General features: G+C 43.1%; 1 pseudogene across 1 annotated transcript in view; it reads left to right on the forward strand.

Annotated features, from left to right (window-relative positions):
• LOC137419431 (estrogen-related receptor gamma-like) overlaps nucleotides 1–22,500 on the forward strand; it is a 30,249-nt pseudogene that overhangs the window by 6,902 nt on the left and 847 nt on the right. The window contains exons 3-6 of the transcript XR_013622076.1: nucleotides 8,998–9,108; nucleotides 9,450–9,611; nucleotides 17,888–18,160; nucleotides 22,010–22,500. The exon at nucleotides 22,010–22,500 is cut by the window's right edge and continues 847 nt beyond it. The product of XR_013622076.1 is annotated as an estrogen-related receptor gamma-like (transcript). The remainder of the gene's footprint in view (nucleotides 1–8,997; nucleotides 9,109–9,449; nucleotides 9,612–17,887; nucleotides 18,161–22,009) is intronic.

Consider the following 22,500-nt stretch of genomic DNA (forward strand, 5'->3'; position numbering starts at 1 on the left):
TCCACTTTGACAAGCACATGATCAGAAGAACCGATTGGAGCAGAAGAAGAGCAGCAGACATTAGCAGGGAAGTTTGTCATAACCAAGTCTAGAAGAGAAGATACTCCATTGGCTGAGATCCGGGTCGGGAAATTGACAGATTGTGTCAATCCCAGTGAGTCACAGAAGTCCTTTGCTGAGATGCCATGACTAGTGAGAGAGGAACCCACACCCAACCAGGTGGCATGATGACAGTTGAAGTCACCACATATGAGGAAGAGAGAGTTGGGATGAGTGGATAGAAGTTGGTCCATGTTGTCAGACAGTGAAATGTAGATGGAGTCATCACTGTTTGGGGGACGGTACATTCTTATTGTATATGCCCTTCTTTCATTTCCTCTTCAGTATTGTTAATAAATTCTGTGTTCTTCCTTACTTTGGTTTCTGTTCTTCCATTCGATCATCTTAGTCTTTTCTCCATTGGGTACCTGTGGCACGATTTGGCCAATCGCTTTAATCGGGTTTAGTCCTTTTGTTAATGGCTCGGGCTGCGGATTGCTAAACTGCTCGGCAATTTCCATCTTGTCCGCGGTCCGAACAGGAGTTATCTCCCTGCTTCACGGCCAGGGGTAGCACTCAGGTATTTGGGACTTCATTGATCAATCACCCTGGCTGCTCCTGACCGGAATGAGCGTTATAACTTCTAGGGTTGGGGGAACAGCCAGCTTAAAGGACAAGGGGATGCTCAGTCCACCAGCAGAATCCCAGCATATGCAGGTACACAATACAAATAGACATACAGCGGATTGAGAAATACCAAAGAAGCGACCACAGTGTGAGACTTGGAATATGGTCACACTTAACCGGTGAAATACGGTTGCATGGACATTTACCTCAGACCAAAAAAGAACAGAAATAACATTCACGTCCATACATTATATGTAATCAGTTGACGAAGCATGTTGCGTCGCAAAACAAAGGACAAGACCAGAACTGAAAGACAAAAAGACGCTAGTGGATGCGTATAATTTAATGACTGGTCGAATTTGGTAGTGCATATTGCAACGGATATCCTCATGATTCTACACGTCGCAGCTGGTGACCACACTGTGGTCGTTTTTCTCTTGTCTTGCAAAGGAACACACGATAATATTTTTTATTATATTATAACCTACGCGTGTCATTCAATAAATGCACAGAGAGTTTGGACTCTGGAACGTATCAACATTATTTACTCAGATTTCAATAAAACCTCTACCAAAGACGTTAGAGGTATATGCTTTCTCAGGTAAATATTGGAATGGATGGAAAACGTTATATAAAATGGACAGTGCAAAGTTTTAGTGAGTGGCCTGGCTAGATGTTGCTCCAGGTGCTGCTTCAATAACCAGCAATTATAGAATATTATATAATTATATAATATATATAGTATATAATATAATATATAAAATATATAATATAAAATATAATATATATAATATATAATATAATATATATAATATAATATATACCAGCAATTATATAATATATAATACTAAATAATTATATAATATATATAGTATATAATATAATATATATAATATATAATATAATATATATAATATAATATATACCAGCAATTATTTAATATATAAAGTATATAATATAATATATATATAGTATATAATATAATAAATATAATATAATATATACCAGCAATTATATAATACTAGCCGAAAGCACCCGGCGTTGCTCGGGTTCTTTTTGATTGAATTTACTACTATAATTCAGCTTTTACTCGTGGCCGTAGAAGATTGACTACTATAATTCAGCTCACCTTTTAATTGCGAAATGGGCCCAGCTCGGCCGATGCGGCCTCAACCGGTCTCTCCACCTAGCCTATAACCTTCCAGGGGCCCGCCTGACATTTTTGGTTCTTTTTGAATGCATTTACTACTATAATTCAGCTTTTACTAGTGGCCGTAGAAGATTGACTACTATAATTCAGCTCACCTTTTAATTGCGAAATGGGCCCAGCTCGGCCCATGCGGCCTCGACCGGCCTCGCCACCTAGCCTAAAACCTTCCCAGGGCCCGTCCCGACATTTTTTGTATTGGAGGTTTCCTCCTATCTTTCACCGTTCAAGAGATTAGCTTGCGCAGACAAACAAACAAACAAAAACTTTCTTTTATATATATAGAAGATAATTATTAATTAATAACCTTGAATAACAATATTCGCCAAGTAGCGCTTTAGGTCAAGCATTGTTTCTTATCGATATGAAAGGCCTACCAGACACGAACAAATCAATCATAAAGGAGGAAGGCACTCAGTAGAGCGCAAACGTCCGCTTGGCTGAACAGTTTACGTATTGTATCCCAATGATAGGCCGGATGTGGATGCGGACCTCAATCAAAATATAATCGGCTTGTTCTTGTCGTCTAACCAACTCATCGACCTAGTTTTGTCATGTCATTGAAATTTTGTGCTATATATCATTTTTGGCCCCATCTCTCAATGGTGAAGTATCACTTACAAAATTCTACTATCCGGATCTGGATGCAGATCTTCACCAAAATCTAACCAATTCGTCCGTGTCACCCCTCCACCAAATTTAGTCCGAATTTGTCAACTTTTTTGAGACATCCTCTTCACAGACAAACAGACAGTAGTGAAAACATACCCTCCGTCCACCTTTGGTAGTGGATGTAAATATTTACCGATGATAGAAAAAAAACTTGCATCACTGAACTGTGCCAAGGATCACAATGAAGCTCCATCATGATGTTTAATCCTTAAGAGAATTGTTAAGAACAGATTTGAGGCACCTACAGTAGCTCATACACAGTTCGGAAATGATGGTCACAGTTGAGATGGGAGGCCAGAAACCTTATAGGTGGATGGACAAACAATCAATATGTGCTTGCCCAAGTTAGACACATCTAAATTGATGCTTTTCACGAAAGTGTGCCGAGTTTTAACAGAACTACTCCATGTGATGAGGCGAAAGCACGAAACCTGCTTCTCTCACATCACAGATGGGTTGGTGGCCTCTCTTTTTACCCCATCTCTTCTGGTGTAACTCCCTCTTCTCTCTCAGTCCTCTGACCCTCCCCAGCGACTTCAGGGTATACAGATTCTTCCGGTAATGCGTTCCTGGTTAGACTTACTAAAGGCTAAATCCAGACTGACTGCACATCTCAAATGTTTTATTCCGAGCTTCTCCCATTTGTGGAACCACCGTCCTAAGTTTGTTCAATCTCATATCATTCCCCAGCCCTACCCACAATTTTTTCTACCCACATTAGCCCTACCTACCCCAACCGTTTTCCTTGCAATTTATTGTACGTGTTTCGCCCCTTCTCTCTCTCCCTTCCTGTTCATTCATTCCTTCCTTGTTTTTTCCACTGCTGTACTGCCATTGTGTGCTTTGCCCTCTTTTATATTGCCCTTCCATGAGCCTCGATTTTGTACACAAAAAATATTGATTTTAAATAGTTTGAATCTTCGCTGCAATATGATACCACAAAATTATTCAATATTCAATACTGTATAAATTAACAGGTAATTTCTCGCCTTAGAATCGATTTTGGCTGTTACTGTATGAATTGTTCAATCTCTCTTTTGCCCTGTCATGAGCTTATAGTTTAGACTTTAGACGACGTGAGTAATTAAGTCATTTAATTAATTAATGTTGCCGTATTTAAGATGTATTTCACGGACGAATTGATCAGGATGGGGAAAGGCAGGGTCTTAGGCCAGACCTGCTCCCTTTCTTAAGCATCCAGTATTTGCCTTTGGCAAATGATTTTTGATGCTCGATCCACCCAAAAGTGATATCACTTAATTTTGGTCAATCTGGACTATTCCCAGAGCCGCTAGTTGAATATTTCTCCCTTCAACACATGATGACATAGTCGTACACTGTCGCCCCTATCATCAGGACAACTGTTTTTTTTTTTTTGTTTTTTTTTGTATACTGAATCGAGGCTCGTGAAAGAGCTAACATTTATTTCACAAACAAATCAACCAGACAAACAAAATATACAAAAAGAGGGAGCGGAAGACAAGATGGGGAGAGAAGGGGAAGCACACAACCACAACATTTGAGAGCAGGGAGAAGTGTGGGAGGGAGAGGGCTTGGGGGCAGGAGGTGTGGGAAGGGGAGGGGGGGGGGGGGGGGAGAGGTATAAAACACAAGGGGACCGAAATTAGCGGGGGTAGAAAAGATCAAGGTCTACTTGAACTAATCAGGATAACTGCCTAACCGCCAGGCTAGATCATATAGCATCCCACCATGACCACAGCAAATTATGAATTTAATGGCAAAGCACGATGGTGGAACCACTCCAGAAGAACAAACAGGATTCATATCATGTAGTGTTACTTCCTTTCTTCGCAAGCCAGTCCAGGTGTAGCATGAGAATAGATCCTGGAAAAAAAAAAGAAGAAATAAATAAACAAAACGCATTTGATGTAATATATCATCTGGCTGCTTGGGTTGCATCATATCTGTGGGCGTGGCGATGCAATTGATGCAGTGACTCAAATTTATTGGAACACAAATTTAGAATTAGGATGTAGCCTACTCTTCTTGAGAAGAGTACAATGGCCTACTCTTCTTGAAAGGTAAAAAGGGATGTTTTAACATTCACAAGTGACTGATAGTTGTTGCTGTTGTTGTATAGCCCTGGAGAGTTCTCTTGAACAAGCCCACGGCACGGAGACAGCCGATTGATCTCGCAGGAGCGACCGAAGGATCCCCTAGATCCAGGATGGTATACTCTCGCCTTCACAAAGTAAGGGCCACGACAAATTTAGAGAGAGAGAGAGAGAGAGAGAGAGAGAGAGAGAGAGAGAGAGAGAGAGAGAGAGAGAGAGAGAGAGAGAGAGAGAGAGAGAGAGAGACGAGAGAGACGAGAGACGAGAGACAAAAAGAACCACCTTTAGAGGCCATTTTTCCCCACAGATCAGGAGTTGCACTTTTTCGGACACCATGGTCCCCTTTTTAAAGCAATGTTTTATGGCCGGATGCCCTTCCTGCCGCCAACTCCGTTGGTCGCCTCTTGCGACACACAGGGAATTACCAGTGAACTGGTACTCAGTTTGCATGACCTCGGAAGGATGATAGGCTGAGTGAACCCCACTGGTGTTAATTTTAGTGATCAACTTGGATTTGAACTCAGGATCCTAGGATCCCTAACCGCTAAGCCAACGAGAGAGAGAGAAAGAGAAAGAGAGAGAGAGAGAGAAGAAAAGCCGGTCCATGGGGAGCAATCGGTACTCTGACCATGACCACGTTGCCCTGACGAATCCGGGCAGCAGGGAAGAACGGGGAAGATTTGGCCCTCGATTTGCGTAGGGGGGTACAACCACCGCGAAGAGGCATCCCCGATAGTTATAGTGACTGATAGTATATGGGGGTAGCTAGCTTAATTCTCATGCAATGAACGGCTTACTCATTAATGCCCTGATTGAAGTAAAGGACAAATCTGGCAAAGTTTATATTTGGGTCTGAAATTGAACCTCGACTTAATAGCTCTAAGGCGAGCAGAGCTTAATGCCAGGAAAGAACATCCAGGAACAAATGTCGGCAAGTAAACAGAAACAGTACACGTTTCGTGACAACTTCCTGGCAGAATAACAACATTACGTGATAAATGGCTGGGCTGAACACCAGGCAGAGGGCTTTACGATTTGATTGTGGGTAAATGCACCAGACCACTGTTGTGATGACAATGCTTTGTTAGATGTCGAAGGCTGCTGTTGGACAAACATCTGATATTTTCACTTGACCAGAAGTCGAAACTCTTTGATCAGGATAGTTTTCCAACCACAACAAAAACATTATTCCTTGCCTGGGGTGTTGGGTGGTGCATTGCATTGAACACTGCAATAAAGTAAGTAGTTGACAGGATGGTGCAGAGGTAGTGAATGCCTTTACCTTTGAGCTGCCTAGTCCGGGTTCGAATCTTCATCCCAACAATAAGCTAAACGGATTGGTGGTTCGCAGGCACGACGTTGCATCACAAAGTGTGTTCTCTCCCATACGAACATTAATCCGGGTGTCCCATCTGCTAACTAACATTTGTTGGTGGACTTTAAAGATCCCACTGTATCTTCGGCAAAGAGTAAGCGAGTTATCGTCGGCACCTTGAACAAATGACAAATTCCTTCCATAACTGAGCACTCGCACTGTGGAGGACTGTGGAGGACTGTGGAGGACTGTGGAGGACTGCGGAGGACTGTGGAGGACTGTGGAGGACTGTGGAGGACTGCGGAGGACTGCGGAGGACTGTGGAGCACTGGGGAAAAGGGAGGACTGTGGAGCACTGGGGAAAAGATTTCACTATGAAACCTCATGACCAGGGCATTAGGCCAGGGCCCAGATAACCTGCAGGTCCAGTGGTCCTCGTAATCATATCAAAGTCACAATCCTTCAGCAGAGCTGCCTCATAAACAGTTGTGGTACATATTCTGCCAATTATGCAATTTCCGTTTCACCATAAAATTTGTCAATTACAGGAAAACGTTATAAGTATTTGATTACCTTATTTTCCTCATTTTATTTTTGTAGTGTTGACACTGTATTGATAACAACTGGGACTATTTTGGTCTCCATCACCCCCTAACAACTAAATCTACCACGACTATTATTTCTTCTTCTTCTTTAACACCCCAATTATTTGCACCTTCCTGTGGGGTTGGCCAGGGAATATATTTGGCCCAAGTCTTTCACAAACTGGCTGATTAGTTCTGAAGGATGGCTGAAGATGGCTAGGATCTATAATTTGTTCAGGGTGCCAGCAATAGCTCGCCTACTATTCATAAAAGACACAGTGGGATCTTTAACGTGCACTAATTACCAGTGCTGGCAGATATCCTCCTGCTTAATGTCTTACTCCACCCTCCCCTCTCAGGAACTATTTTGGTCTCCATCCCTCCTGTCTTGGGGACTATTTTTGGTCATTAATAAGGTCAATTTGTGGATAATCTATATGCAATTGGACCAGGTTTTGTATGCAAACTCGTATGTCCGATCTATGCCCATTGGTTGGACAGTTGGCCTGACGCCACCCGCAATTGTAAACCTGAAAAAAAAATCATACGTCCACCATTTTGGAAAGCTGAAGACATCTTTGGATATGTCATATTCACAATAGCTATGTCCTCCATACAAGTTTTCGTTCAAGTATCATCAAATATCAAAAGGTTGGAGGTGAAAGGCGTCATGGGCCTTGTGAAGGTGATGGTACTGTTACGTTTGTGGGGGTAGGCATGAAATACCTCAATGAAAACTTAGAAATGTGTAGATTAGCATGCCCCGAGTGTTGCATAGAGGAATCTCGATGTATCTAAGTAGGCCGGCTGTCCGGTAAGAGCGTTTGCATGTCGCCATAAGGGCGTGGCTTTGTGTTAAGTCATTCTAGGGCTTAAATATTCATTCCCCAGTGTGTAATTTGCCCCTGTGATCTTCCCTCCGTCTTCATTACAATTAAAAAGCCTGCCAAACAACAACTATAACAAATGACTCCATTCGCTCACAACGCCACCAGGGCTAACCAACACTCAGCACATTTGCCGAGCGTGCCAGTCAAGCCCCCGCCTCATGGCCTTCAGCGTCATGCGAACATTCAGAGAGAGATTAGACTCCGCCCCCCCCTCCCCCTCGACTCGTGACGGAGAGGCTACGCCCCGGCCTTCGTGATTGGTGGAGGCCATGCCCCGGCCTTCGTGATTGAGTAGCACTCGATGATTGGACAGAGTGTGACGTGAGTGTGGAATATTCGAGAGCTGAAAGGAAAAAGACGCGTCTCGTCTCGCTATCTTTCTATCTCTATCTCTATCTCTATCTCTCTCTTTCTCTCTCTTCTCTCTCTCTCTCTCTCTCTCTCTCTCTCTCTCTCTCTCTCTCTCTCTCTCTCTCTCTCTCTCTCTCTCTCTCTCTCTCTCTCATATTCTGGCTCTTGTCTCGAGTGGACGCTGTTGTCTCAGGTGTGTTGGTGAGGAGACGTCTTGGTGCCTTGGTGGAAGGTGGGCATGGGTCATGCTGGTGGGGTTTTGGTCGCGTGGGCACCTGTTAAGAGGAGGAATACGGCGGCGGTTTGAGGCACTCTTGGCGCGTCGGTCGGAGGGAGACAACAGCAAAAGGGGACCGGCCACATAAAATCACCTCACGCTTGTGGCGACACGGAGAGGAACTTTGCGCCATCATGTGCATCTTTCCTGCGCGGCTTTGGGCCACTTTGTGCTGCCAGCTTCATTCAATGCCCTCGCTTGAGCAACAACGCTAAGTGCCGGCACTATAAACGCCATTTTCTTTTCATTATCTTTTCCCCTGTTTGTATACGAGACTGAGTGAAGGGTCCCTCATTTAGGAAATTTAGTTTACCTCACCTTTCTTTGTCATTTACATTAATGTAAATAAATTTATATTTGTTGAATTTTACTTTCTGTCCTGGTTCCTTTCTTTGTTTTGTGGGTTCGGAATAACTCCGTGTGTTTCCGATCAGATAAGGCCTCGAACTTTCCCGCACACGCGAAAAAATAATCCCGCCAAGGTTCGAAATATGCCTTGGAGTTAAAGCTCATTTCCGTCATTCGTCCTCTTGGAGTCTTAACCCCGGGGACATGATAGTACATGTAGGCCTTAGACTTCAGGCATCCGGTGTCAGCCTATGGCCCAGTGCAATATAAATTATCTGAGCTATATAACCATGATGTATCGTACTGTATATGAACATAAGCAGTATGCATATTTTTGATTTCATGAACATAACCTGGATTATTTTTATTTTCGCGAGTGATCGAGGCAGCAGTCTGTTGCCTATACACTGCCCAAATAAAAGGATGTGTCAAGAACGTGTTACATGTTTGGAACAAGACTGTCTGTAGGGCGGGTGCTCTGTCAGTAATAATAATAATAATAATAATAATAATAATAATAATAATTTATTTAATTACTTTGTGTGTACAAGTTGTTTATTCGTTTCAATTTTTCTTCTTCTTCAATTTCATGTTCGCTATCTATTTGTATAGGAGTACGACTTGATCGGGTGCGCGGTGGGCGTCAGAAATATAAACGAAGAATTGATGCAGCAAACAGCCCGTACTTGTCACCAGGTGTCCTGACTCCAGCCAAGAAGCCAGGTCAGTAGCTTTTCTCTAGCTCTGCAGCTGGACCACTTGGTCTATTTTTTATTTATTTAGTCTCAGACAATATTCATTTTAGATTTATGCATCTTTAGATATCTTGTGTGATTGTAAATGTCACATGTTTTTGTTTTTTAGTTAAAGTATCCATTATTTTCACTTCTTACACCATTAAAAACTCTCAATCCTTAATGCTTTAGATCTATTGGTACGGAACAACAATTTCCCATCATGTCCAGAAGCATTTACATGAGAGGCAAGCCTGCTACAAATGAGCTACACCTGTTACCCACAGTTACAGTACATTGACTCATTTAACATCTGAACCTCCCCAACAGCAAACAAGCTGGTTTCCCATTTGCTGCTCATGGAACCAGATAAGTTGTACGCCATGCCCGACCCTGCTCTGCCCGACTCTGACATCAAGGCTTTAACCACACTGTGTGATCTGGCCGATCGAGAACTTGTCATCATCATTGGCTGGGCCAAGCATGTCCCCGGTGAGTATCAGTTAGAAGGCATCTCAAACCTGAACGATACTTGTCGGCTTTAAAATTGGCGAGAGGTCTTTGGTGGGTTTTTCACACAATTTGTCTTTTTGGAACCAGATAGTTCTTGTACCTTATTTAGGCAGAACTTTTTGGAAGATGCGGCCACTGAGAAGATCTACTAATTTTGCACCTAATTTTGTTGCATCATATTAGCTGCTTCTCCTTACAAAGGCAAACTACTACAGCTACTTTCATGACAAAAAATGTCCTTTTTCTCCCACCAACAAACCGTGGGGGCGTGCTTCTCACACACCACCTAGTGGCAGATAATTGTAGTATATGTACAGGTGAACAAAGACGTCGTCCCAGTGGTGGTACCTTTGCACTCCTGAACTTGCAGGAAGTAGGCTTAAACACCAGTATGTGCCCAGAGTACATAGACAGGGTTGAGAAGATCTTTCAATCACAGTTACTTGTTTTGGCGTGAAGGCACAATGCCATCATTTAGTTATAAATAAGATCAAAGCTCATGGAGGAGCTTGGTACAGAGGATAAAAAGAACAATATGTACATGTCAGCAGGGCAACAGTTGGACACAACAAGTATGGGAATGAATGAACAGGAAAAAGGAGCTGGAGAGGAGGGGAAGAAACACAGTAACGTAAAAGTAAGAGGTAGGTTAATGGGGTATAAATGATCGTGATTTGGGATGGGGTGCACTGTCTGCCTGAAGCCTTGGAGGGAGGAGTGGGATTGAACCGTTTACACGAGTGGAAACACAAACGGAGAAGAAAGAGGAATAACATATTTTTTTAACTGTATAAAAGAGGGAAAGCAATCTCTTTTGGAAGTCCTTAAATGTCCTGGAAAAACGTTGACTATGTTTCTTATTTAGGCAGATTTTGTACATGTTTCAACAAAATATGCTCCCATTTTGCTACCATGCCGGACTAAATACCAGCATAGTAATATAAACACAAATTGAACAGGGCCAATGAAGGTGAAGCACAGAGCCCTCCCCTCCTCCAACGATTTGATTGTGGGTAAATGCACCAGACCACTGTTGTGATGACAATGCTTTGTTAGATGCCGAAGGCTGCTGTTGGACAAACATCCGATATTTTCACTTGACCAGAAGTCGAAACTCTTTGATCAGGATAGTTTTCCAACCACAACAAAAACATTATTACTTGCCTGGGGTGTTGCTGTTTGGAAAATATGCAAAGGGACCTTATGGATGCAAGGGGACCTTATGGATGCAAAGGGACCTTATGGATGCAAAGGGACCTTATGGATGCAAAGGGACCTTATGGATGCAAAGGGACTTTATGGATGCAAAGGGACCTTATGGATGCAAAGGGACCTTATGGATGCAAAGGGACCTTATGGATGCAAAGGGACCTTATGGATGCAAAGGGACCTTATGGATGCAAAGGGACCTTATGGATGCAAAGGGACCTTATGGATGCAAAGGGACCTTATGGATGCAAAGGGACTTTATGGATGCAAAGGGACCTTATGGATGCAAAGGGACCTTATGGATGCAAAGGGACCTTATGGATGCAAAGGGACCTTATGGATGCAAAGGGACCTTATGGATGCAAAGGGACCTTATGGATGCAAAGGGACCTTATGGATGCAAAGGGACCTTATGGATGCAAAGGGACTTTATGGATGCAAAGGGACCTTATGGATGCAAAGGGACCTTATGGATGCAAAGGGACCTTATGGATGCAAAGGGACCTTATGGATGCAAAGGGACCTTATGGATGCAAAGGGACCTTATGGATGCAAAGGGACCTTATGGATGCAAAGGGACCTTATGGATGCAAAGGGACCTTATGGATGCAAAGGGACCTTATGGATGCAAAGGGACCTTATGGATGCAAAGGGACTTTATGGATGCAAAGGGACCTTATGGATGCAAAGGGACCTTATGGATGCAAAGGGACCTTATGGATGCAAAGGGACTTTATGGATGCAAAGGGACCTTATGGATGCAAAGGGACCTTATGGATGCAAAGGGACCTTATGGATGCAAAGGGACCTTATGGATGCAAAGGGACCTTATGGATGCAAAGGGACCTTATGGATGCAAAGGGACCTTATGGATGCAAAGGGACCTTATGGATGCAAAGGGACCTTATGGATGCAAAGGGACTTTATGGATGCAAAGGGACCTTATGGATGCAAAGGGACCTTATGGATGCAAAGGGACCTTATGGATGCAAAGGGACCTTATGGATGCAAAGGGACCTTATGGATGCAAAGGGACCTTATGGATGCAAAGGGACCTTATGGATGCAAAGGGACTTTATGGATGCAAAGGGACCTTATGGATGCAAAGGGACCTTATGGATGCAAAGGGACCTTATGGATGCAAAGGGACTTTATGGATGCAAAGGGACCTTATGGATGCAAAGGGACCTTATGGATGCAAAGGGACCTTATGGATGCAAAGGGACCTTATGGATGCAAAGGGACCTTATGGATGCAAAGGGACCTTATGGATGCAAAGGGACCTTATGGATGCAAAGGGACCTTATGCAATGACCTGCCTTTGTAATGCGAAAACGACAGTTTGAAACCCTAAGCTTTTACAATGTCAGTGAAACCAAGACGTTTTTAAACAGCATGATACTAGTTACTCAATAACCTACCGGGGAGTAGGTGATGTGGATCAATGAGGTACTTTTTAGTTTGAACCCATCACTTACCACTAATCATTTTGAATTGGCCAAAATCTCATTATAAAGGAATCATGACATTTGTGCCTGGTTCATCGCGTATTTGGATGCAAGGCCTCCGCTAAAGGCTTACGTTGAAGGCTGAATGGTGGCAGCATAGTCAAATTGGTGGTGTGCTCGTCTTTTGAGAGGTCTCGTATCTCAAAATAAGTAGGTCATTGCATTCCAGTAGCCCAGCTACATTCCCCGCTGACAGATAAAATGAGATATCTAAGTTGATTACAAAGTCAAGTGAATGCTACACATGGTGGGGTAATGGTTAGAGCATCTGCTCCGAGTCTGGGGGGTTACTGGTTCACACCCCACGTGGGGCAGAGCAAAATGGCACGTGCTGCTTCTTTCCTTGATGCTGAGCATTTAAAATCAAAATAAAGACCAATTACTGCACTGTAGTCCCAAGAAGGAAGCCGGACACTAACAATACATACCCATACACACACACACATGGGCACGCAATATGTATATACACACACACACATATATATATATATATATATATATATATATATATATATATATATATATATAAACACATACATACATATACACATATACATACACAGATATATTATGTACTTGTAAAAGCTATTTTAAATTTGAAGTTAACTTATAGGCAATTGTCTGATTTTCCAACGACCCGGATCATCAGCTGGGCACCGTTTTTCCTGATTAAATTCAACTTAAATTGATTTTTTAATTAAATTACTGTTGTTTGTTGTGCTCAAGCATAGAGCACGGACAAACAACCATTGCCAGACAAATACAAACACAGACAAACAGCCATTTTAACCTCCTGTTACTAGCATGAAATGTGGAATCAAAATAGTCTTTTATCATAGTTTTCAGCATTTAGACCAGAGTGACAATTTCGGAATGGTTAACCATAGTTGTTCTCTTTCGGAATACCAATCAGACTCAGGGAAATATAGGAAATACGAGAAATATTCGTGGATGAGAGGTGTCGGGTTCATACAATTTATTGTTCGTACAAGCGATCGGCGGCAGTGGATACTGTAATACACACAAACGCACATACACACACACAAACAAACACACACATACACACAAACAAACACACATACACACACACACACACACACAAACACACACGCACACACACACAAACACACAAACAAACAAACACATATATACACACACAAACACACACACACGCACACACACACAAACACACACACAAACAAACAAACACATATACATATACACACACAAACACACACAAACAAACACACATTCAAGCACACACACATACAAACACACACATACAAACACACACACACACATACAAACACACAACCACACACACACACACACAAGCAAACACACATGCAAACACACATAAAAAAACACACACACACACACAAACACACATACAAAAACACACACACATACACACAAACACATACATGCACACATACAACCACACACACACACAAACACACATACGCACACAAACAAATACAAACATACACACACAAACACACACATACACACACACACACACATACAAACATATACGCACACACACACACACACACACATACACACATACGCACACAAACAAATACAAACATACACACACAAACACACATACACACACACACACATACAAACATATACGCACACACACAAACACATACACACACAAACACACATACAAACATATACGCACACACACACACAAACACATACACACACAAACACACATACAAACATATACGCACACACACACACAAACACACAGTGAGGAATGGAAAAATTGTCCAGGCCTCAGAACCACAATAATTGGTAGTGTGGACGTTACAACATCAACCTCTCTGTAGAGCTTAACCAAATTGAAGGGAGCAGTTGTTGAAACATGGGACGAATGAACCTTGTTTTCAGTCCAAATATCCACTTACCGGTCGTTGTGTTTCTCTGGCTTTTACCATTTGGCGACCTCAACGCATTTCTCATGCTCGGTATCTCAAGAACACACTTCTGCGATTCCAAGGTATTCATTTCCCCAAGAGTCGTACTCTGGCCTCGTAACATGAACTGTGCTATTAACACGATCGTTCCAGTCGTTTCCCCAACTTGTCTGCATGTTCCATCTTTTAGAACATTTTAGTCTTTTTAAAAGTGGGAGTTCATCCTCAGTTGTCCAACCTCACAACCTCCAAATTCCATGTTAAAGCACACATTTGCTGCCCGATCCTTGTGTGTACCATCTAAAAAAGACCCGATCCTTGTGTGTACCATCTAAAAAAGACCCGAGCCTTGTGTGTACCACCCAAAAAAGATCTGATCCTTGTGTGTACCATCTAAAAAAGACCCGATCCTTGTGTGTACCATTTAAAAAAGACCCGATCCTTGTGTGTACCATCTAAAAAAGACCCGATCCTTGTGTGTACCATCTAAAAAAGACCCGATCCTTGTGTGTACCATCTAAAAAAGACCCGATCCTTGTGTGTACCATCCAAAAAAGACCCGATCCTTGTGTGTACCATCTAAAAAAGACCCGATCCTTGTGTGTACCATCTAAAAAAGACCCGATCCTTGTGTGTACCATCTAAAAAAGACCCGATCCTTGTGTGTACCATCCAAAAAAGACCCGATCCTTGTGTGTACCATCCAAAAAAGACCCGATCCTTGTGTGTACCATCCAAAAAAGACCCGATCCTTGTGTGTACCATCTAAAAAAGACACGATCCTTGTGTGTACCATCTAAAAAAGACCCGATCCTTGTGTGTACCATCTAAAAAAGACCCGATCCTTGTGTGTACCATCTAAAAAAGACCCGATCCTTGTGTGTACCATCTAAAAAAGACCCGATCCTTGTGTGTACCATCCAAAAAAGACCCGATCCTTGTGTGTACCATCCAAAAAAGACCCGATCCTTGTGTGTACCATCCAAAAAAGACCCGATCCTTGTGTGTACCATCCAAAAAAGACCCGATCCTTGTGTGTACCATCCAAAAAAGACCCGATCCTTGTGTGTACCATCTAAAAAAGACCCGATCCTTGTGTGTACCATCTAAAAAAGACCCGATCCTTGTGTGTACCATCTAAAAACGATACCGTGTGGGTGAAACGTTGCCCTGTTTACCAGACACTTTACCATCATCGTAAACACAGCACTCGTTTTTACACACCCTCAGTGAGTGTTTCTCTCGGACGATTGCTGCTGTCGGATTATTAAATTACCGGATTGATCTCGGCCGAACGTCTTGAGCCGATGACAGATATCTACCCGAGCGTCACGTCGCAATGGACGGATCAGGATTAAAAGCTCCATGCCTCATAACCGCCATTTATATAGATCTTCGCATGGATTTGCTGTAAAGGTAATTTGACGGCGTTTTGACCCGTGTCTTTAACAGTTATTATAGACCCGTTGCTTTTGACTTTGGCATGTCAAGATGACATTGACTCATTAAGGGAAACCTATTCACTTGACCGGGTGGAACTCAATCCTATTTCCATTCGCAGATCTCAACAACCTCATGCTGCCTGGTTCAAACATTAGAAAGTCTCCTCGGCAGCCTCAGTTTTCCCCCCTTTTTTGTGTGTACAAGATCGAGGCTCGTGTAAGAGCTAACATCAATCACAAAAAAAACAAACAGACACATAAAACATATAATAAAGGGAGCGGTAGACAGGATGGGGAGAGAGAGGGAAGCACACAAGAACAACAGCAGAGAACATGGACAACGGGAGATCTGTGGGAGGGAGAGGGCTTGAGGGGAGGAGGCACGGGAAAGGGGGGGGGGGGGTATGGAAGTCCTTGCAGTGTCCATATGTTTTATACCTCTCCCACCTCCCCCCAAGCCCTCTCCCTCCCACAGTTCTCTCGATGTCCCGGCTCTCAAATGTTGTCTTTGTGTCCTTCCCCCTCTCCCCCCATCTTGTCTACCGCTCCCCTTATTATATGTTTTATGTGTCGGTTTGTCTTTCTGTGTGATTAATGTTAGCTCTTTCACGAGCCTCGATCTTGTACACACAAAAAAAATAATTAACAGGGGTAGAAAAGATCAAGGTTTTGGATGGGGGAAGATAAGAGATGGTGGTGAACAGTTGTTTAAAAGACCTGGAGGGAGGAGTGGGATTGAAGAGAGTGAGGAGTTTGTTCCAGAGGCGGAAGAAAAGAGGAATGCAAGAGTGAAGGTGAATAGAGAGTCTAGATTTTGGCAGTTTAACCATAAGAGGGTTGCAGGCAGATCTTGTGTGTCCTGCAGGAATATTTGGGGGACAGAGCCCAGAGAGAGCTGGGGGAGCAAGGCCAGAAAAGAGTCGGTAGAAGACATAAAGACCACCCACCTGCCTGCGGTGAGTAAATGAAAGGCTCTTGGAGTTATCTTCATCGCAGGAGATTCCAATGATTCTGAAAGCTTTGGTTTCAACAGCGTGAAGCCGAGCTAGGTGTGAGGCAGGAGCACCAGCCCAGAGGGGGGAACAGTATTCCATTGAGCTGCGGATGAAAGCCTTGTATGTGGTGAGGAGCTCAGGTGTGCCAAGGAAGGACTTCGCACGACGGAGGATGCCCAGTCGGCGACTGGCTTTGGAGGCCAGCTTGGAAATGTGGTTTCCCAGGAAAGATCATGGCAGATGGGGTTAACACTTAACAATGTGCCTGCGTTGAGCCAAGCTTTGTCATCAATTTATTGGAAGGGTCAAGCCCAAAAACCAAGAGGGGCTTCCATGGTGGAAAAGCAAAGAAAGATGGGAAAATATAATAAGGATGGGGGTGCCACAGATGATTGGCCCACAGCAGTGAGGGGCTTCAGGAAACCTTGCAGACAAACATGGAGCATTCCAGATAGCATTAGCAGTGCCAGAGAATGATGGCATTCGTCCGTGCCACCTGTGGATTGGTGCTGTTTGGTTGTGGCTTTCTGGCCAAAAATTAGGGCAAATTTCCACCGCTCACAATAACATAGGATATTACTGAATTGTAATTCAGTATAAACTAGTGGCTTCGGAAAGGTCTCCCAGAATCCTGTGCTCAGTGCGACACGAGTCGCAAACTGGCAGAAAAGGGGGGACCCAAGATTATGCGCCACATGATGAGGCAGCCACCTCTCAGGGCACCACACCTTAGTTTGGGCCTATAGCTTTCTGATGGCAAGCCTGTGGGAACACCCACTCCAAAGGTACAATCCAACAGGAACTGCAGAACCAGGCAACAACCAGTAAGGCAGAAAGAACCCCCAAAAACCCAACTACTCCACATTGTTCCACGAAAGGCTTCTGAGGGACGGGTAGTGGTCCCGCATCGGGCGGCTGTGAGGAGCACTCTGTTATAAAAAAGGTTTTAAAATTCAATAATAAAGGTAACTCTTTGGCCACATGTACATGAAATAATTACTCTTTTATCTTCCTTGAATTTAGATTGTAAATGTAATGGCATTTTAGGAATAAAATGATATTGTTTAGAATTTAAAATATAGTCAGGCCGAAGTAAGTGAGTAGATGTAAAGTAAGCAATTAATTGTGCTCTTCCCTCTTGCTTCCACCACCCTGCACCATTGATCCGTTTAGGGTTTTCCTTACTGTCGTTGGCTGACCAGATGAGCCTGCTGCAGAGCGCCTGGATGGAGGTCCTCATTCTGTCGGTGGTGTTCCGCTCAATGTCAGTGCGTGGTGGAGGTTTGGCCTTTGCTGATGATTTTGTGCTGGGCGAGGGTGCTGCACGGAGGGCTGGACTTCTTGAACTCAATCTCTCCATGCTACATTTGCTGGCCAAGCTGCAAGGACTTGGGTTTCAGCGGGAGGAGTTTGTCCTCCTGAAAGCCATTGCCCTTGCTAACTCTGGTAACACCTGGGTGCATCCACAGTCTCTGTTAAAACGTTGTTTCTTTTTACATTGTACCATGTTCCTCCCTCTAGTTGCCATTCTAAAATCCCGAATCTGCCACCCGAGATAAACACTTAAAAAATAATAAAAAATAAAAATAAAAAATAAAAATATATATGATAAAAGGACATAAGATAAAGGGAGCGGGAGACTAGATGGGGAGAGAGAGAGAGAGGGAAGCACACAAGTACAACATTTGAGAGCAGGGACATCGGGAGATCTGTGGGAGGGAGAGGGCTTGGGGGGGAGGAGGCACGGAAAGGGGGGTTGAGGTAAAAAAAAACAAAAAAAAAAACACATTGACACTGCTAGCTAGGACTTCCAGGAAAGAAGTCGGAATTTCAAAAAAGTGGATCTGGGGTGAATTCATGGGGTAGAAAAGATCAAGGTTTTGGATGGGGGAAGATAAGAGATGGTGGTGAACAGCTGTTTTAAAGACCTGAAGGGTGGAGTGGGATTGAAGAGAGTGAGGGAGTTTGTTCAAGAAGCGGGAGAAAAGAGGAATGAAGGAGTGTAGGTTCCATGATATTTTCCACTAATTATAAGCTTTTTTGTATCAATATATAAATCAACTATACAGTAGAAAAAGTTTTGTACTAGATAGGCCAAATTCGTACAACATAACTGCTCATGTGCTTGTCGAGGAAACACTACATATGAAACAAGAGTGAGAATTGCTTTGCAATACATGTCCCCTACCGATGTGATATTTTCCAAGTCCAAAAATGGCATAACCGTGAAAATTTGATGAAACACCCTAAAACTCGAACTTTTCCTGTAACTTATAATAAAGCGACGTACCAAGTTTCAGTTGAATATGTTAAATGGTATGGGGAAAAGTCTGTAAAACCACAGGTCGGACAGAGACGGATGGACGGGTGGGTGGACAGATGGGCAGAGAGCAAACCTATAGTCACACACACGCACACACACCAATACGGTGTGTGTGCGTGTGTGAGTACGTGCGTGCGTGTGTGTGAGTACGTGCGTGCGTGTGTGTACATGTCCGAAAATAATCGAAGAATACACGGCTGGGTCAATCTCCACCAAATTTTGCATAGCAGGAACAGGTATTATTAGTTTTTAAATCTTTTAAACTTGACAAATTTGGGGTAAGGCCAAGAGCATGGGCAACGATCCACAGCATTCCTAAAGGCTGGCAGATATCCCCTGATATAGCGGGATAACACGCTTGGCGATGTAAAGTCAGTGTGTGTAGATGCAATCAGTGTGCCTGATGCGATTTAAATGATCTAATGGCGGTGAGGTGCTCCATTTGAAATGGTTTGTTCGATAGTTGTAGCTTTTTGATGCAAAGGGTCCATAATAAAAAATTGTATTGGTGTCAAAGCGAGTGACCAATTGCAAATTAATGGTAGGCTTGCTGATCCCTTTATTTGGGCAGTGTATAGGCAACAGACCATTGCCTCAATCACTTCCACTAATACCGAAAATAACCCAGAGTACATACATAGTACATGAAGCAAAAATATACCAAGTGCATGTGTGCATTTATAAGACGTTGTGGCGATACAACTCGGATAATTGCAATTGCACTGGCCCATGGGCTGACACCGGAGGCCTGAAGCCTAATGCCTGAGGCCTATGTGTACTGCTGTCTTCACAAAATGGCAGACATACGATTTTTTTTCAGGTTACAATTGTGGGTGGAGGCAGTCCGGCTCTCCAACCAATGGGGCGAAGGCAGTCCGTCGTCCATCCATACGTACAAACATACACAGTCCAACAATGAACCACCGTTGTAACATGTATTATATATACATGTACAGTCACGTGAAAAAGTAAGTACACGCCATGTAAAGTTTTGACTTTTTCAACATATTTCAACATACAGCTATTTGATCTTCATTTCAACAATATTGATAGATAAAGGTGATATAATATAACAAAGATCATGAAACATTTACATTTTGTAGTCCATTGTATAATTTAAATAAACATAAATGCAAATTTTGCATGTGGAAAAAGTAAGTACACCCCTACATTTATCACCACTTCAAATACCTAAAATTAGAATCAGGTGCACCAGCTCAGGTGCAAATGATTAGAACATCGTTAGAGATGATCTTGCAGGAACCTGTCTTATTTAAACCTCAGACATTTAGTTTGGTTTGCTCTTTGTTGTTGAAGTGTGTGGCGTCACCATGCTTAGATCAAAAGAGCTCCCTGATGCCTTCAGGAAGAAGGTTATAGATGCCTATGGGTCTGGGAAGGGATTTAAAAAGATCTCCAAACAATTTGAAATCAATCATTCGACTGTCCGGAAGATCATCTACAAGTGGAGAAGATTCCAAACAACTGCCAACTTGTTCAGGCCAGGCCGCCCCAGCAAGTTCAGCCCTAGAGCAGACCGCAAGATGACCGTCTCTAAGAACCCCAGAATGTCATCACGGGACCTACAGGTAGCTCTTGCCACTGTTGATGTCAAAGTGCACGAGTCTACCATTAGAAAGAGGCTGCACAAATTTGATCTACATGGGAGGTGTGCCAGGAGGAAACCTTTGCTGTCCAGAAAGAACATCAGGGCAAGACTAAAGTTTGCCAATGAACACCTCGGCAAAGACCAGCACTGCTGGAACAATGTGCTCTGGACAGATGAGTCAAAGGTAGAGCTATTTGGCCACAGTACCAGAAGACATGTTTGGCAAAAACCAAAGACAGCATTTGACCACAAGAACGTGATACCAACTGTAAAACACGGTGGTGGAAATATTATGGTTTGGGGCAGCTTTGCTGCATCAGGGCCTGGGCAGCTCACCATCATAGAATCCACTATGAATTCTTCATTGTACCAGAGGGTGCTTGAGGATAATGTGAGGCCATCTGTCGGAAAGTTGAAGCTCAACCGAAGGTGGACCTTGCAACATGACAATGACCCTAAACATACCAGTAAATCCACCAAGGAATGGCTGAAAAGAAAGTAATGGAGGGTTCTGGAATGGCCAAGTTAAAGCCCGGATCTAAATCCCATCAAGATGTTGTGGGGGGATTTGAAACGAGCTGTGCATGCAAGAAACCCCTCAACCATCGCACATCTGAAAGAATTCTGCATGGAGGAGTGGGCAAAAATTTCTCCCAGTCGATGTCACAGACTGGTAGACAGTTACAAGAAACGCCTACTTGAGGTTGTTTCTGCCATAGGGGGCAATACCACCTATTAGAGCCAAGGGTGTACTTACTTTTTCCACATGCGAAATTTGCATTTATGTTTATTTAAATTATACAATGGACTGCAAAATGTAAATGTTTCATGATATTTGTTCTATTATATCACCATTATCTTTCAATATTGTTGAAATGAAGATCAAATAGCTGTATGTTGAAATATGTTGAAAACCTCAAAACTTTACATGGGGTGTACTTACTTTTTCACGTGACTGTATGTATGTATGTATGTATGTAAATATGTATATAATATGTATGTATGTATTATCACCAAAGTAGTCCTCCATTTTGTCTTTCATTCTCCACAGTCATTCCGCGAGGGTCGTTGAGAAGGTTATACGAATGGGACACTCACAATGCTCCAATAAACACCAATTCGTGTATTTTCCAATCTACCATAAAAACATTCGTAAGGATTATTTATATATTTATTTCTAAACGAAATATTTTTTTTCTAAACCTTTCTTTTTTAAATTTCCCTTTGAATTAGTACCCTGGTTAAATTTTGATAATCTTGTCTTCTGTAAAAGTCATGGTGGCCCCATTCATGCATAAAGTGCCACCAATGGGAAATCTGCTGTAAGAGATCGAACTTCATGACTTTGCTCGACGGTGTGCAGATTCTCAACAAATCGAGGACATTATGGCAGTCCAACGACTCCGAGATGTGTTGCACGAAGCCCTGCAGGAACACGTGACAATGCAGAACCCTGAGGATTGTCGACGTGTCGGAAAGCTGCTGCTGACGCTTCCTCTGCTCCGACAGACATCGTCCTACGCGGTGCAGCGGTTCCGCTCACTCAAGCTCGAGGGGCGCGTCCCCATGCACAAGCTTTTCTTGGAGATGCTAGAGGCAAAAATGTGATGAGCAAGGAGGGCCTGCTGGACCTTCCATCTATCCTGCAATCAAAATGGAGCAACTCTGAGAAAGACCTTGTGTTGAACACAATTTCTTAAAATATTTGGAATTGAACATGATCATCTGGGGAGGGCCTGCTGGACCTTCTGGTCATCTTCATTTGTTGAGCAGGATGTGTTGATGTGAGACGATGTCGAGATGTTTGAACGAGTTACTCGTGCATGATGCTGAGTGTAGCCCAACCAATGTAAG

Source organism: Myxine glutinosa, chromosome 1, assembly GCF_964187855.1.
Source record: "Myxine glutinosa chromosome 1, kmMyxGlut1.1, whole genome shotgun sequence".
Taxonomy (NCBI): Eukaryota; Metazoa; Chordata; class Myxini; order Myxiniformes; family Myxinidae; genus Myxine; species Myxine glutinosa.